This window comes from Poecilia formosa, unplaced genomic scaffold (assembly GCF_000485575.1).
Source record: "Poecilia formosa unplaced genomic scaffold, Poecilia_formosa-5.1.2 Scaffold365, whole genome shotgun sequence".
Taxonomy (NCBI): domain Eukaryota; kingdom Metazoa; phylum Chordata; class Actinopteri; order Cyprinodontiformes; family Poeciliidae; genus Poecilia; species Poecilia formosa.
The window spans coordinates 145,140-160,630 of record NW_006800304.1 but is presented as its reverse complement, the minus strand read 5'-3'; the positions used below and the strand labels follow the sequence as shown (position 1 = coordinate 160,630).

At 41.7% G+C, this 15,491-nt stretch overlaps 1 long non-coding RNA gene across 1 annotated transcript; it reads left to right on the top strand.

Annotated features, from left to right (window-relative positions):
- Positions 1 to 705: 705 nt before the first annotated feature.
- Positions 706 to 14,368, top strand: LOC103153863 (uncharacterized). The gene is made up of 3 exons (XR_477855.2): positions 706 to 1,680; positions 12,165 to 12,322; positions 13,905 to 14,368. It is a non-coding gene; the product is annotated as an uncharacterized LOC103153863 (long non-coding RNA).
- Positions 14,369 to 15,491: the final 1,123 nt, after the last annotated feature.

The following is a 15,491-nucleotide window of genomic DNA, read 5'->3' as shown; positions in this document are numbered from 1 at the left end:
AATCTATATATAAAAAAAAACTCAACAGAAAACACTCAATTGATACAACGTCCTGATGACGTCATCACATGACTCCCTCCGGTGCGCTTTAATCCGGAAGTAGCTTTGTTTGAGCATCTGAACAGGGAAAGTGTTTGACATTGCAAATATCTATACTGCAAATTACAAACTAGAATGGAAATATCGGCTGTGGCGGGAACACCGCGACCAACCGCGCGAGAAGTAAGTTTTAAACTTATTTCTGAAACTAAGAAGTAAGTTTTACACTTATTTCTGAAACTAAGAAGTAAGTTTTACACTTATTTCTGAAACTAAGAAGTAAGTTTTGTCGGCAGGACTGTAACTGCGGCTCACCTCGTGACGACTCGTCCGTCAAATTGGAGCTAAATATTCAGGTAGCAATACATATTTAGTTTGAAGCTAAGTAGCTAAACATTTAGCTGGAAGTTAAATATTTAGCTCCCTAGGTAATATTTAATTTGGAGCTCAATATATAGTTTGCTAACTAAATATTTAGCTCAAATCTAAACAGTTAATTTGGAATTAAATGTTTATTTTCCTAACTAAATATTTAATTTGATAAGTATATAGTTTGTAAACTAAATTGTTAAATATTTAGTTTGGACTCTGACAGTTATGTATGAATAATAAGGTGAAAATATGACACGTTTTTTTCTCTGATAGACAAAATAAACCAAATTATTGCTGCTTAATTTTCCAAATGGGAGCTCATAGTTTCAGACGCCATGGTGTCAAACAGCAACAGTCAGGCTTCAATTTTACCTTCTGGCTCACTGATGAGGCTGGTAGATTTTACTTGGTAACCTCTGCAGCGCCCCCTGATGTGTGGATCTTGAACTGCAGTCTTGACCCTGTAATTTGGAGTAATAAGTGCATCGCTTCATTTTATCACATCATGCTGGGTTTGTCAGGTTTACAGTTTTTAAACGTCCTTTTTTCTCAGCATTACAGCGATCTTGGTTCTGATTCGGAGTCTAATTTATGACACCACAAACAGCGCCAGTCTGGAGCCATAAACATAGTTTCAACCAAGCTTTAGGAGTAATTAGCAGCCAGAAAAGTTGGGTCAAACCCAGAAGTCTTGGCAGCAGCGGTGGTCCCTGGTGGTTTGGAGCTGGTTCTGGTTCTGGTGCTGCCTTGTTTGTCTTTCTGTTCTCGTGACTCGTGCTTTTCAGCATCAGAACGTGGAGATGATGGATGAGGTGAAGTGATTGGATATTACGAAGCTGTCGCTGATCAGATGCGGGCCGGTGCTGATGCGGCCGCTGCAGCGATGGTGACGGGTTTGTGTTGGCCGCAGCCTCAGCTGGCAGGGTGATTACATGCAGGTAACTGTGACCGAGTTCAGAGCGGCTCTGTTTGGCTCTACGGCTCATTACGCAACAGAAAACTAAATTACTGATTCAAAATTGGCTTTATTACCCTGAACAACACGGCTTGGGCTGATGGTGAAGTTACACAGCAGGCCTTTCCTCTCTTCCTCTTTCAACACACTTTTTACACCTTTTTCTCCCTCGCAGTGAAAGCATGAATGTTAGTTTTACACCTCTGGTTTCTTTCAGCTTGCTGCATTTGATTCTTCTTCTGCTGTTGGTGAAACAGAAACAAGGAGCAACAGAGAACAACTTGTCCTCACAAAGCTCAACTTTAATTCCACAGGTTTGATTTTCTGTTTGTTTTTCTTTGCTGTTTTGAACATTTTCTCTCTGCTGTAATATTTTGTCATCCAGACCATGCTGGTTAGATTTATTTTGTAAAGAGACCCTTAAAACTGTAATTTCTAATCAAATGTGAAAAGAAATTTGAGGCAACAAAAACAATGTGGGAAGAAAAAAGAAACAGAAGCTGCAGCAGGACTGAAAGTACCAACCAGAACCAGAACTTGGAGGATCTGGCAAAAACTGAAAAGAACCAGGAGACTTCATGTCACTGGATTGGTGCACCTGAAGATACAAAGAGTTGCAAGCAGTAGTCAGTATCTTACCCATTAGAGAAGGAACAGTGCTGGGGCTGCAGCTCCCCCTGGTGGCGACCAAAACATGTAAAAATTAAATTCAAATGAAAATATTTTCAAGCAAATAAAGAAATAAAGCTTTTTAAAGGCTGTTTGTAAAGTTACCCAGTGAAAAATTAACAGCCGTAATTTGAGTTATTTAGCCTGTCATCAGGGAGGATATGGCGGTTAATTTTTCAGTTATATTTTCACCATGTTGTTAATTTATAAACACTACAGTTTCAAATTAACATTTGATTTACAAGCTAATTTTTTATCTCCAAGCTGAATATTTAGCTTTCTAATTTAACAAAATAACAAGGGTGCAGCATGAATTATATCTTATAAACAGGACCTCTGATGGCAGCATTAACATCCCTGTAACTCAGGAAGATGTGAGAAATGTGATCTGGCAGGATGTCTCTATTTCTGTTCATGTTTCATCAAACACAACACTCTGGTTATGACCAGACTGATGATGATGAAGGTATAAAAAAGAAACCCGGATGAGATTTAGTCAGAACTCGGATTCCTGTCATCCAGAGTGATTGTGATCCAGGATCCGGAGCCAGAGCAGAACCGGGCCACATGCAGAGGCAGGTTGGAGCAGATGCAGCCAGAAGCAGAGGAGAGAGGAGAATAACTGGGTAAAAAACATTACAGGAAGTGGACAAAAATGGAAGTGAGAATGAAAGAGAATCTGAAAAACAAGGAGCCGGCAGCGGGCTTGATCCGTCACCGTGTCGCTTATCTAATCCAGAAAAGAACCCGACTCTCTGCAGCCCAGGAGCCTCTCAGCCGCCACAGCAACTGTCATCTGGCTTGAATCTGCTGCGGCATCTTCGCTGCATGTTCCAAACTCAGAAATACCAACAAGTCATCTCTGTAGGCCAAAGTTTCTCTGTGAAAAACCACATTTCCTCTGAAGCTGCTGCGCTGGACGTTCCTGGCCTGGAGCTGGATGTCTGAATGATCTGTTTACATCTGAGCGCCGCCCACCTTCCTCAGATACAGGAAGAGCCTTTACATCCACAGAAGCTGTAAAAACCTTCAACATGTGGACAAAAATAAAGCTAACCACATTTATTTCTTTAAACAAGACGACGAGAGCGAGGGCGAAGACAGAAAATAACCAGAACAGTCAAAGAAACCGCCTGGCAGGTAAAGATGGAAAATGACCCATCAAGTCACATGATTACCTATGATGATCAATAAAATGATCTAACAGTGTGGCATTCTGCATGTTCGACCAGCAGGGAGCCCAACAGGTCAGAGTTTAACTTTCCTGAGTTCTGCTGAGAGCAAAGATGGTGACGTTATTCTATTATTCCAATTTTTATTTTATATTATTCCAGTATCATAAGGACTTTAATCTGGTAATAATGTGACTTTTTTCCTCATATTGTTATGATGTGATGTGGAAAAGTTACACTGACCTTTGCAACGATGTCGGCTAACCTCGTCGAGGTGCCATGGTGGATGTTGGAAGTGAGGAATGGTCAAATTTCTTTCACCAGTGTAGCCATGGCTCCTGCTGGTTGAGCTAGCTTGTCTGTGGAAGTAGCACACCATCTGGGGGACATAGACAGCAGTATTTACAAAAATGGCGCATTAGAAACCGACTCATAGGACTCATTTATACCGCTATGTCATAACCGGTGTTTGCCTAAACCGAAGAGACGCATTTCCATTCTCAAACGTATATGAGGCGATCCCGACAGCAGCCATTTGTTGATTTATCTTTCTATGCATCCTATGACCAGTTTTATTTTTAATAAACTAAATAAAGGTGATGTCAGGCGACCAGCTGTTGTTTGACGAGTTTACAGCAGTTAAAGTGAGCGCAGCTTGTCTTGACGTCTCATGGCAGAGTGGGCTGCTTTCTGAAGAGCGTAAAGTCAAGAGCAAACGGCTGAAATGCTACTGACTGAGTTTCTTTTTCTATTTATTGTTTTTTCTTCTTGCTTTCAACACATTTTTCATGGTTTGAGTCACAGCCTGGGTAAGGCGTTTAGAGACAGCAGGGACCGGAGTCCGGTTATCAGTCCGGGCTTCCCGGGACGAGGCGGAGGGTTCGACTCCAGGCAGAGAGCAGGAGCATCATGGAAAGTGTGACCCAGCCGGACACGGCCGCTGAACTGTGAAGCTCTGGTGGTGACCCTCGCTCGGAGCGGCGCTGGGAAAGATGAGGCTTCAAACAGCGGGAGGAACAAAGGTGCAATCAGGCCAACCGCATTCACGTCAGCGCTGGGGGAAAAGTTGTAGACGTTGGAACTGACCTTTGTCCGGGATTCCTAGGTGTTCACCATCACCAACCCTTTTATTACTGCAGAGGAAACCAAATAAAACTGAAGGAAAAACACCACACCTTCGTCTGCAGAGCGTCTCCGGCTCAGGGGGAAACATGGGAGGACGGCTTTCAGTCCGAAACAAACCAAAACACAGAGACGTTGGTGCTGGGGGGTCGAGGATGAGGAGCAGAAGAGGAGCTCTGCTCACTGCAAACACAAACTCTCTGATGTGATGAAGAAAACTGCAAGTAGCTGCAGTAAAACATGGTAGAGGTCGTATCATGCTGCGGAGGAAATAAAATAATATCCTGATCTTAGAAAAGGACAAAGATCTTTTTTTTTTCTTGGGGTGAAAAAGTCGGCTTTGGGTCGCATTTATCTGCTGAGGACGTCGCCCAGGTCCAGCCGCCATTTTGTTTCTGGAGAGACGAGGCTTTCTCCTTCAACTCACCCAAGCAGCCATGCTGGTTTGGTGTCCTGACCTTTAACCTTTAACCTGCTTCCTGCTCTGATGTTGGGCTGATTCTGCTTCCCTCCAGCTGATGAAATGTTTTCCTCTCCGAAGAATGATGGTAGTTTTGAGATGACCGTTGACCCCTCCCAGGTTGATGAGCAGCATCAGTTGTTGCAGCAGCGTGAGCAGCAACCTTCCTGCTCACGTTTTCGGTCAGTCGATGAATGAGTCTATAGATCTTGTTAAATCCTGTGGAAGTGGAACAGACGGACTTGTTTCACCCTCTCTGGTGAAAACAGTCCTGCAGATGAATCAGGTCGACGCTCCTCCTGTTTAAAGGTTCTGGGATCCAGATTTCTGTTGGTGGAAGGAAAACCTGCAGGTTGTTCAGTTAAAGTTTGGAGTTTCCTCTGTGAGCCAGAGAGGCCTCGCTTCTCCACCCGGATGTCGGGTCGCTTCTCCACCCGGATGTCGGGTCGCTTCTCCACCTGGAGTGTGAAAACCTGCAGCTGCGTCTCTGAAGCTCCGCTGGAAAGGTTGAGAAGCTCCTGATGCACTGAGTGGGGATGATGACCCACTGCTGGACTCCGTTAAGGAAAAAATGACTCTGACTGAAACACAAAAAGTCAAAGGTTTGTTTGTGAGGATATTTAAAATCGTTAGAATTTAAAGTCAGATGATCTTTGAGAATGTGGACTTGCATTTTTATGCCATTATTATCTTTATTTTACTAAATAGTCTCAAAAGAGCTATGCTATCGTTTATTGTAACAACTTATGGGACAATTTAACGTCCAGCAAAATTTTATTGTGACTGGCCTAGAAACGATGATTAAAAAATAAACGGAAAACCAGAAGAAGGAAAAGAGCCACTTCCTGTTTTAGGACTGTGGGAGGAAACCGGAGTACCTGGAGAAAACCCAGCAAGAAGCAAGAAGGTCCTGAGCTTTGATGGTTTTAGAACAAAACCACCAAACATGAAAATGATGACCAAAACAGAGGAAAGAGTCCAAAAATGACCAGAAAAGACCAAATATGGAGCAAGAAGGAATAAAGAGAGGATTTCCGTTTGTCCCAGGCATCCATTTGGACCTGATTCGGTTCTGATGAGCTGCTTCCACTGAGAGTCCAGAATGTTTTATGGACTGTTTCTTTCTCTGGATGTAATGCACGCGCTTGTAACACCTGGAGTGTGAAAACCTTTTGCCAAAACTGCAGAGTCCAAAGTTTACACGGGCCAAGAAAATAAAAACTAGAAAGAGACAAAATAAGAAAGAGATGTTGGTCATCATAGATGCAAAACTTTCAAAGGATTTTGAACATTTGCTGTTTTAAAAATAATATTTAAATTATTAAGATTAATAAATCAGCTAAAAGCTGATATTGGTGCAGCAAAGTCGGCTTTTCAGTAAAAGTTTCTGGACAAATGTCTAGATTATAAAAACACAAGAACAGTAATTTTACTCTCAAAGAAAGAATCTCCATCTACGGCCACATTTGAATCATTCTTTGTGGAATCGAATTAAATTTGTCTAACTTAATTTATTTACGTTTGTTTAACACAACAACTTAATAAACTTATATCTACTTTGGTCAACTTAATTTGATTACTTGTAACAAATTAACTTTTTTAAGTTGGATCAATTGACAAAATAACTTTAGATTTTCATACATTTGATGAATTTCACATAAAGAGTATCTGCAGACAGTAAATGGACTTGGTTGTCAGTAGTGATAAATCCTGTTTGGACCTTCGTGTCTCAGCCGCCCTGTCCATCAGAACCATCAGTCGGAGTCGAACCGGGTCACAGGAAGTTGGACTTCACCCAGTTACCATTTTGATCCACCCTCCAGTTTTCCCACAACCCCAGTTTAGCTCTGAGGATTTCTCTCCCAGAATATTCCCGGTGCAGCTCTTTCTTCAGTCTTCCACCACTGGAGGACTTCCTGGTTTCTGTCCAATCAGGGGCCAGGGAGCAGAGAGACACGCCCACTCTCTCCATCTCTCCCAGTAGATTTGGTTCTGACTGGTTCTGGAGAAACTGGACCTGGAGGTTCTGTTGAAGCTCTTCTAAGTTCTCATCTCTTCTGGCAGTGACTGAACTCTTTGTGCTGTTTGTTGTCATGGCAACGGGCTCCTTTAGCATGAAATGTTCTGGTTGTGGTTATTTTTCTTGCTCCTGGGTCAGTATCTAGCAGTTTGGACGTGTGCTGATGGTTTTCAGGCCTCACCTGTTGACCCCGCCCCCGGGCCCCTCTCAGCACGCGGCCCCTGAGTTACCTGCATGCCAACCCTGCTGCTGCTGCTGCTGTTTATTTTCTCGCGGATCCGTTTTCTGGCGCTCTCTGCCAGAGACAATATTATTCTGGAAACCTGCAGGTATTAACTGTGGAGCTTCAGATGGAGCCGCGGCCCAACAGAGGAGACTGTGTGTGAACCGCCGCCGCTAATGAAACGTGCAGAGGAGGGGAGGCTGTGCAGCGGCTATTAATTCCTCCACCCACCCACCCATCCATCCGTCTGTAAATCTATCCATCCCTCCACCCACCGCTCCATCTGTCCGTCCATCCATCTCTCTTTCAGCTCAGGTGATTTCCAGCCGCCTCTCATTCGTCTTCTCCGGCTTTGATTAGGACGTGACGTCCATTTCATGCTCATTTCCTGCGGCCTCTCGCTCCGCTTTTCAAGGCGGCCCTTTCATTGGCGGCTCGGAGCCTCTAAGCACCCTCTTATGCGCTGACCTCCGGGAGGCGGGGTGGTGCCGGGGTCCCTGCGGAGACAAATGGCGCTCAGCAGGACGTAAATGATGATGGATCTGTTCTGGCAGGCCGCAGGCTTCGGTTACGCAGGACGGACCGCGTGCGTCCGCATCCATGCGTCAGGCACACTTAATGACTGGAGCGCAACACCAGGCGCTGTGTTCGCCTCAGGGATTCTGCTTTTAAAAAAGCTGCTTGAACCAGCATGTTTGTGAATCCCAACCAGAGATAAGCAGTGGTGGATAAACTACTCAACTCCAGTACTTGAGTAAAGTATTCATGGTCAAAATGTACTCAGCTGCAAGTAAAGGTTGCTCGGTCAAAAGTTTACTTATAAGAAAACATTTTTCCCATCTTATAAGTGAAATAATCTGCCAGTGGAACTAGTATTAAGAAGTTATTTAATTAAAACAAGCTCCTTTTGTCTTTTTTCAGATGTACTAAGATATTCACACTAGAAACCCGACAAAAACAACAGAGTAAGATTTTGTGTTTTTGCAGTGATTTCATTTTAGGCAGTAAAATTTTTATTTTCTTCCTTAAAATAAGAGTTGAATTGCTGTATGTTGATGGTGGACCCACATGCAGAGAAGCGCAGGCAGTAAGTAGATTTATAGATTCAATAAAAAAAAAAAAATAAGAAAAACATGCAAAAAGCACGGGAACCCAGGGAGCCAGAGGAGAACAAAAACAGACAGCAGAGCAACACAGAGAAGAGACGTAACGGGAGGAACAACGAGGAGCTGAAGAACCGGTAAAGGACTCGGAGAGTGAATGCTGGAACAATGGATCTGGACTGAACATTAAAGAATAACTAAACATAATTAAACTACAGTAACAAGGAATAACTGGAGGCAATAAATAATTAAACATCATAAAGTAGAATCACTAACTGACTAAAGTAAACAGAAACAAGTACAACCTAAAGAAAGAAAGAGACTAAGGAACAGAATAACAATGGAAATAAATCAAAATTAACCTGGGACCCTGAAAGAATCTTTTAATGTATTTGTGGTTAAATTAAAAATCTGCAAAGTATGCCAGTTTATCTGGTTAATCCTCAAAATAATAAAGAACAACATTTAAATAAGTCCACTAAAATCTGCACATGATCTTAAACTAACCCAGTATTCAGTCAACCAACCGTAACCTAGATGCTGATTTTCACCAGAAAACTGTTAATGATTGTTAAAATGGATCATAACCTGGCGGGACCCCGGACGCAGCTGAAAATGTTCCTGCAATAATTTGTGAGCTGGTTAACGCCTCTGTCAGATGTGATTGAATGGATGTAGAAGTTTTATTGCCTCCTCGGCTACAGCTGAGCCGGTTTCCCCCTGAAACGGCTCAGTTCTGCAGGCTGACATGTTTTCTAGATGCTGTTTCATTTCCTCTGAACCTTCAAATGAAAACAGGGCAGAAGGGTGGAAACATTTTTTTTGTCATTTTTGTTTCTTTTGACTCTAGTTTTGTCTATTTCCTATCAGTTTTTATCCCACCGGTTTTGGATTCCTAAAAACCCAGAGAACCCAACTTGAATCAAAACCGCCTTGGTGGGTTTTATTCAGAACCACACTGTTACAGCTGCAGGGTGTGAAAATGATAACTTCTGACACTCTGCTGCTGCTTTTCATTAGCGTGAGGGAAGCTGAAGGTGTTGGCATCACATCTGAATGAACACAGCAGAACTGAAGCTGCAAACGTTTAGAGAGTCGTGGCTGATCCGGGGTCAGAACTTCAGGACCGTCTGGTTCTTTCTGGGTTTTTATTATCTGCTGAGAAACCTGCAGAAACAGCGCCACCATGTGGAGAACCAAAAATTAACCCAGATGTTCTGGTCCGTTTCTCCTCTTCCTTTGATCGTTTAAAGGAGTTCCGTCGGATTTTCTCTTATTTCACTGAGAAAAGTGAATTTACTTCAACCTTCACTCTCTTCTGGCTCCACTGGACACACTGGTTCCTCTCCACTGTTGATGCAGATCACCTGAGCTTACCTGTTCAGATCAATCATCAGTCAAGTTCATTTCAACTCCAACGCAGTTCAAAGTGATTTACAAAATAAAAACACAAAAATAAAAAATGAACCAGAATGATAACATTTTAACAGTATTATAATTTGACTGGATTGTAAATATCCTCCCAAGCTTCATGGAAATATTTCAGTTTGTTACAAGAAAAAGAAACTAAATATTCCTTAAAATGTTGATTTACATCTGATTGGTTCAGAAAGTTAACGTTTTGAGATGAAACGTCATCAGAAAACAGTTTGTGGAACCATCCTGCCCCCTGCTGGTCACTGTGGACATGACGGGAGAGGAGATCAGAAACCTGTTTGCAGCTTTCAGCAGATAAAACACTAAATGACCAAACATTAACGCCAAAATTCATACAACGTTATTTAAACTCACATAAACTGAAGTTCCTCTGCAGCAGCGGATGTTGATTGAATCTGCAGCTCTGCCTCCATCACAGGTTTGGAAATGGGTTTGCTTTATCGCTGATGTCAGCAACAACATGTTTCCAGGTTCAGTCCACATGGTTTAATCACAGCTGGAGAAAGATGCTGCTGAAATATTTATGAAAAAAAAACAATGAAGAAATTTGTAAATCATAAAGAGAAGTTTACCAGGGAATGTTTTCATCTCTCGATATGTTACGTCCATCTTAAAATATTTACATCTTTTAGCTGAGGTCTGTTCTGCTCAGTGACCAGTAGATGGCAGCATTTGAAGTCTTTTTTCAGGATCAAACTTCCATCTGGTGAACATTTAATATAAAAATCTAATTCTGACTCTTTAAATTGTTAGAGAAAAACACAAAACTGCATCAGATTTTTATTAAAACTCTTGTTGGGAATAAAAATAACCAGTCATAAACTGGGATGAAAGATGAAAATGATGTCCAGAAGTTCAGTCAATGAATGTTCAGGTGTTGATCTGAACAGCAGGGGGCGCCAAAGAAAACTTTAGATTACATGAAATAAGAACCAGAGTAAACAATCAGATCAGGTTGTTTAATAAATCAGGTAGAAGAGTTTCTCCTTCCATTCTGGGTTTAAAGCATCTTGTTCATGTAGATTCAGACGCTTTGAGGTTTGATTTCAGCAGATCTGTTTGTTTAGTTCTACGTGATGACAGCTATCGCTCTCTTTCTGCTGAATGTACTGCAGGCTGTGTGTTTACATGCATGCACAAGGTCAGAGGTCAACTGGTCTCTCAGGTGTTTTTTCACAGCTGATGTGTTTTCAGAGTTGGAATCTGGTCACTCAGGAAGCAGCCAAGGACTGTACTGTTACTGTACAAATTTGTACTTGAATAAAGAAATCCCCACCTGTAGCCCAGTAAGTGAGTACTTAGCATCAGCGTAGATAGACAGATTACATTTTCCAGACTTGGCAAGACGGTCCTAATGCGGTCACTTTGCTTCTTAAGGGGCAGTATCCCATATCAAGTAACTTTTAAAGTCCAGGAACTTTGTTACATTGCATTGTTATAAAAATGCTGTATATTTCAAATATGACTTAAATAAATATTACTTCCTGATGCAACACCTTGAAATTGGGCCTCTGTCTCTTTAAGAAGCTCCTGCTCTCTCTAAAGCTCCTCCTTCAGGAAGTCATCGCAACATGGCTCCTCTATTAACCCTTTCACGTTTTTACCAGCGTTGTTCTGAGAAGCAGCTCCTATAATGAGCTCAGCAGGTGTTTGCTAATTGCTGGTGGCTAGTCTGAAGGAGCTGAGTGGGGGAGGAGCTGCGCCTCGAAGGCGGAGCTATGTCCATCCAGCTGATCTGCACAGCTGGATGGTTGCCATGGAGATTAAAGGATTTCTCAAACATGCAGTAAAGAATCAAGGCAACAGTCCAGATCTGTTTTTCTTCCAACAGATGTTACAAAAGGTCAAAAATATTCCCAATAAAATCAGAATAAAACCTTACAACACTGAGTTATTGAAGAACCCAGGTTCTTTCATCTTAGCTTCGTACCACATGGTGGTGGCAGCATCATCCTGTGGGGTTACTTTTCTCTGGAGAAACTAGTTTATTAGAAGATGGATGAGAAAAAGTTCTCAGAACTGTGATATTTTTCTGCGTATTGAGGTACTCACACCTGAGCTGGTGATTCATCTATGATATTATATTAGTAATAACACACATATATGCACAGAATTCACAGTATTTATGAGTAAACATTCCTGTCTTTATTCTCCCTGCTGTCGCTCACCAGTCCACATCGGCCTCAGGACTAAAGATGCTTTGCCATTTTGTTTTATTTTCAGTTTGTTTTATAGTGATTAATGTATCAGAGCTGTAAACATTAACCTGTAAGAACTGAGGAAACACAAAATCTGTTATTCTTCATCTTAAATGTTTGCTGGTTTCACTGATTTAAAATGTAAACTGTTTGATTCAGAGCTCATAAAGAGTTTCTGGTCAAACTGAGTTTAAACCAAAAAGTTTGATTATTTTTACTCTTGATCTTCTTTCATTTGTTTTCTGCTTGCTGGGTCAGAGAGGAGTCCTGGTTTTATCAGGAGTTTTAATAAAACATGTTTTGAACAGAGATTGCTTCATCATCCATCATGTTTTTCTGTCAGCCAACCGTTGTTTATTCGGTTCCTCATTTTTTAAATAATTTCTCATTTCAGACCTTCTTCAGGCTTTCGGAGGTGCAGCGTGCGTAACGCCCCGTCTGACTGCAGCGGGTCCAGTTTCTGCTTTTTGACACAGCATTTCGATCATGATGGTGCCTTCATGCTGCTGATCAGCCTGTGACTTCCTCCACACTCTGCTGTGAAGCTTCTGGGTTTGTTTTTCACTTCTGCTTTCTCTGACATCATGAAACATTTCCTAAATGTCATCTTAAATGTTAATGCTGAAGACCTTTTCTCTCTTTCTCATCAGTTTTTTCCCTGTCACTGCATGTAAAACCACAATAAACATCAGATGATTAAGACTCATGCAAATATTAGGGCAGAAATCCCCTTTAAATATTATAGTATAAGAAAAGCAGATGACCAGATATTAACATAAACCATCAAACAGGGACTTTAGCTTAAAGGGGAACTCTGAGGGGAATACTGTCCGTTCTGACGACATCCACTAACCTTTGGCTAAACAAAGGTCTTCACATCATTTAAAATATTCATTGAAGATGAGCTGAAAGAGATCTGATGTTCAATAAAAACATTTTTCTGTTCAGTCAGAGTCATATTTATCTTTATGAGATTTTCCTGATTTGCTCTTTTCAGGTTTATTCTGATTTTGGTCACAGCAAAGAGATGAAATATGCAGATTCATACAAAGGTTACAACTAAATATGATCAATAAGAGACCAAACAGTTTTATTTATCCACAAACGGTTAAACTACAGTATGTAACTTTTACAGAAATATGTTTTTTACACATTTATTTAAACTGTCACCATGTCCTGACAGTGCAAATGAGAAACGGTGAAGAGATTGAGCTGCTCCTTCCTGTGCTCCTGCTGCCATCTGAAGACATGCAAAGCAACCAATCAGAGCCAGGAGGACGGTCTTAGCGCTGTCAATCATCCTCAAGTACACAATGCTAATGTGCTAAAACTGTTTGTCTGTCTTAATTGGTGGCCATGCTAACTAGCCTGAGCATTCATGGCAGCCTGTGCAGCAAAGAGGAAGGGGAAGGTTGTGAGCAGCGCATGCAGAATGGTGATTGACAGCAATAATCCCCTCCTTCTGGCTCTGATTGGTTGTTTTTGACAGAGCGGTGCATTTTTGTAGATGGCAGCAGTAGGGAGAAGGCATCATCTGTATCATATACTGTCATGACGGAGTGATCATTTTAACAAATATATAAAAAATATATTTTTTAGAAAAGTTACAAACTGCTACTTTAATTTGAAAAGCTTATCAGGTTTATTAGGACTCTTGCTCAAAATGAAAGCAAAACTTGGCTTACGTAGATCAAAACATCAACATACAACAACAAAATGGTGAGAACCAGCTTGTCAACAGGTTGATATCAGAACTGACTGAAATAAAATCTGCAGCTGCAGACAGCAGCCGATATTATACACACAGATCATTAAAGTAACGATAGTTATAAGAATTTAGAAACCAAAGTTAAAGAAATTAAATGTTAAGAACATCAGAGCTGCTGTTTGCTAACTGAGACATTCATTGGTAAGATTTTTGCTGCAGCTGTAGAGGTGATGTGAGGAAACATCCTGTCTATTGGGAGATCTGTGAAAGGATCTGGTGACTGTGTTGAGTCACCAGATCTGTGTGACTGGTCACTGTCACACAGATCACCAGTCATATAGAACCTGTATGACCTGTTTGGGTTCTGTGGTTATAGAACCACAGAACCCAAACATACAGACTCTATGTCTCCTTTCCTCTGGACAGACTCTGTTAACACACCAAGTTCCCAGCCTTCACCGTCTCCAACATCAACAGCCCAGCTGTGGTTCCCTGAGTTAAAACCCTCAGAGCTCAGGACAGACCACGAGTAACCAAACCTCTCTGGATTATCAGGAAGCTGCTGTTCCTCTCCTGAAGTCAAACTGGTCAAATCTTCAGACAGGATGACCTTTGACCCAGCGGTGTTTGGGTCCAGAACCAAATTTAAAGTCAGTTCCTCCCTTGAAGACCTTTTCTTACAAACTGGACACTCTGTTGCTGGTTTCTCTCTCCACCAGCTCTTCAGACACTCCCTACAAAAGCTGTGACTACATGACAGAACAACCGGATCCGTAAAGACGTCCTGACAGACCGGACAGCAGAGATCCTCCTCTGATCTGGAAGCCATTTTGTCTCTGAGTGAAGCTGAAAACACAGAAGGTCCAGTCAGTCTCGGCTCCCTCCCTCCTCTACTAACTTCCCTCAAAGTGACTCTGAGTGTTTTGGTCCAACTCACCTTCAGTGTGAGCAGCTTGAAGCAGCAGAGCTGGAGGTTTCCACTTTTCCCTCCTGCAGCTGGACTCACTCAGAGGAAGCTGCTAGTTTGGTCTGAAGGTGGATCTGATCGACTCTCTGCAATGAGCAACAACCAGTTAAGTTCCACTTGGAAGTTCAATCCAAAGGTTAATAAATCTCTGAGCTGCTGTAAAACCTCCTGAATCTTTATCAGATCACCTGAGTGAAGTCGGCTCCAACCCTCATCTCCTTAAAATTAGACGGAATTGGTGTCAAAAGTTTTCATTTGGGCTGCTGTCATTTTAAAGATATCAATGAATGTTTCCAGAGGTCATCAAAGGTCAACCAGCCAATTCATTTATAAAAATCAAATTAAATATGATTTCAATCAACTGTGCCACATTTATGCAACAAAAAATGTGTGAAATGACAATTAAGACTTTTATTTTTTAAAAAAAGTTTTCATAGGTAACCAGAGATCAACGCTCCCGTTTCCACATGAACAAACTCAAACAATGTTAACAATGATTCACACCAAATTTGTTTGATTTTGCAAAATGTGTGTGGTGGGGGACGAGACGCAGATTTTTCCATTAAAGTTTTATTTACTCCATGAGATAAAGTGTCCTGACACCAGTACAGAAGACTTTTCTGGGTCGACGGGCAGATTGAATAAAACTTAGAAAAAGATCACAGAGAATAATGATGAACTGCTGAGTCATCAACATAATGTTCGTGTTTCCTGCTTCTGGGCTTCATTTCTGTTCACTAGTCTAAAATCTCACCTTTCTGTTTTTAAATCTTGTATTTCCTTTAATAGCTGATGATCTTTCATTATTTTCTGACAGTGAAATGGTGAAACTGGGTAAAGGGGTTCTTTCAATGAGCGAGGCCGTATGTAAGCAATATCCGCAGCAGGTTTAACTGCCTGATCTGAGCTGATAAGGCCAGCAGGTTTGGCAGGGAATGAAACTTCCCTCCTTCCAAAGCAAACAGTCACTTTAACTGTTTCGGGGTTTCCAGCAGCTCTGAGACACTTTCCCTTCATGCTGCTAATATTAGTCTGCCAGAGGAGTT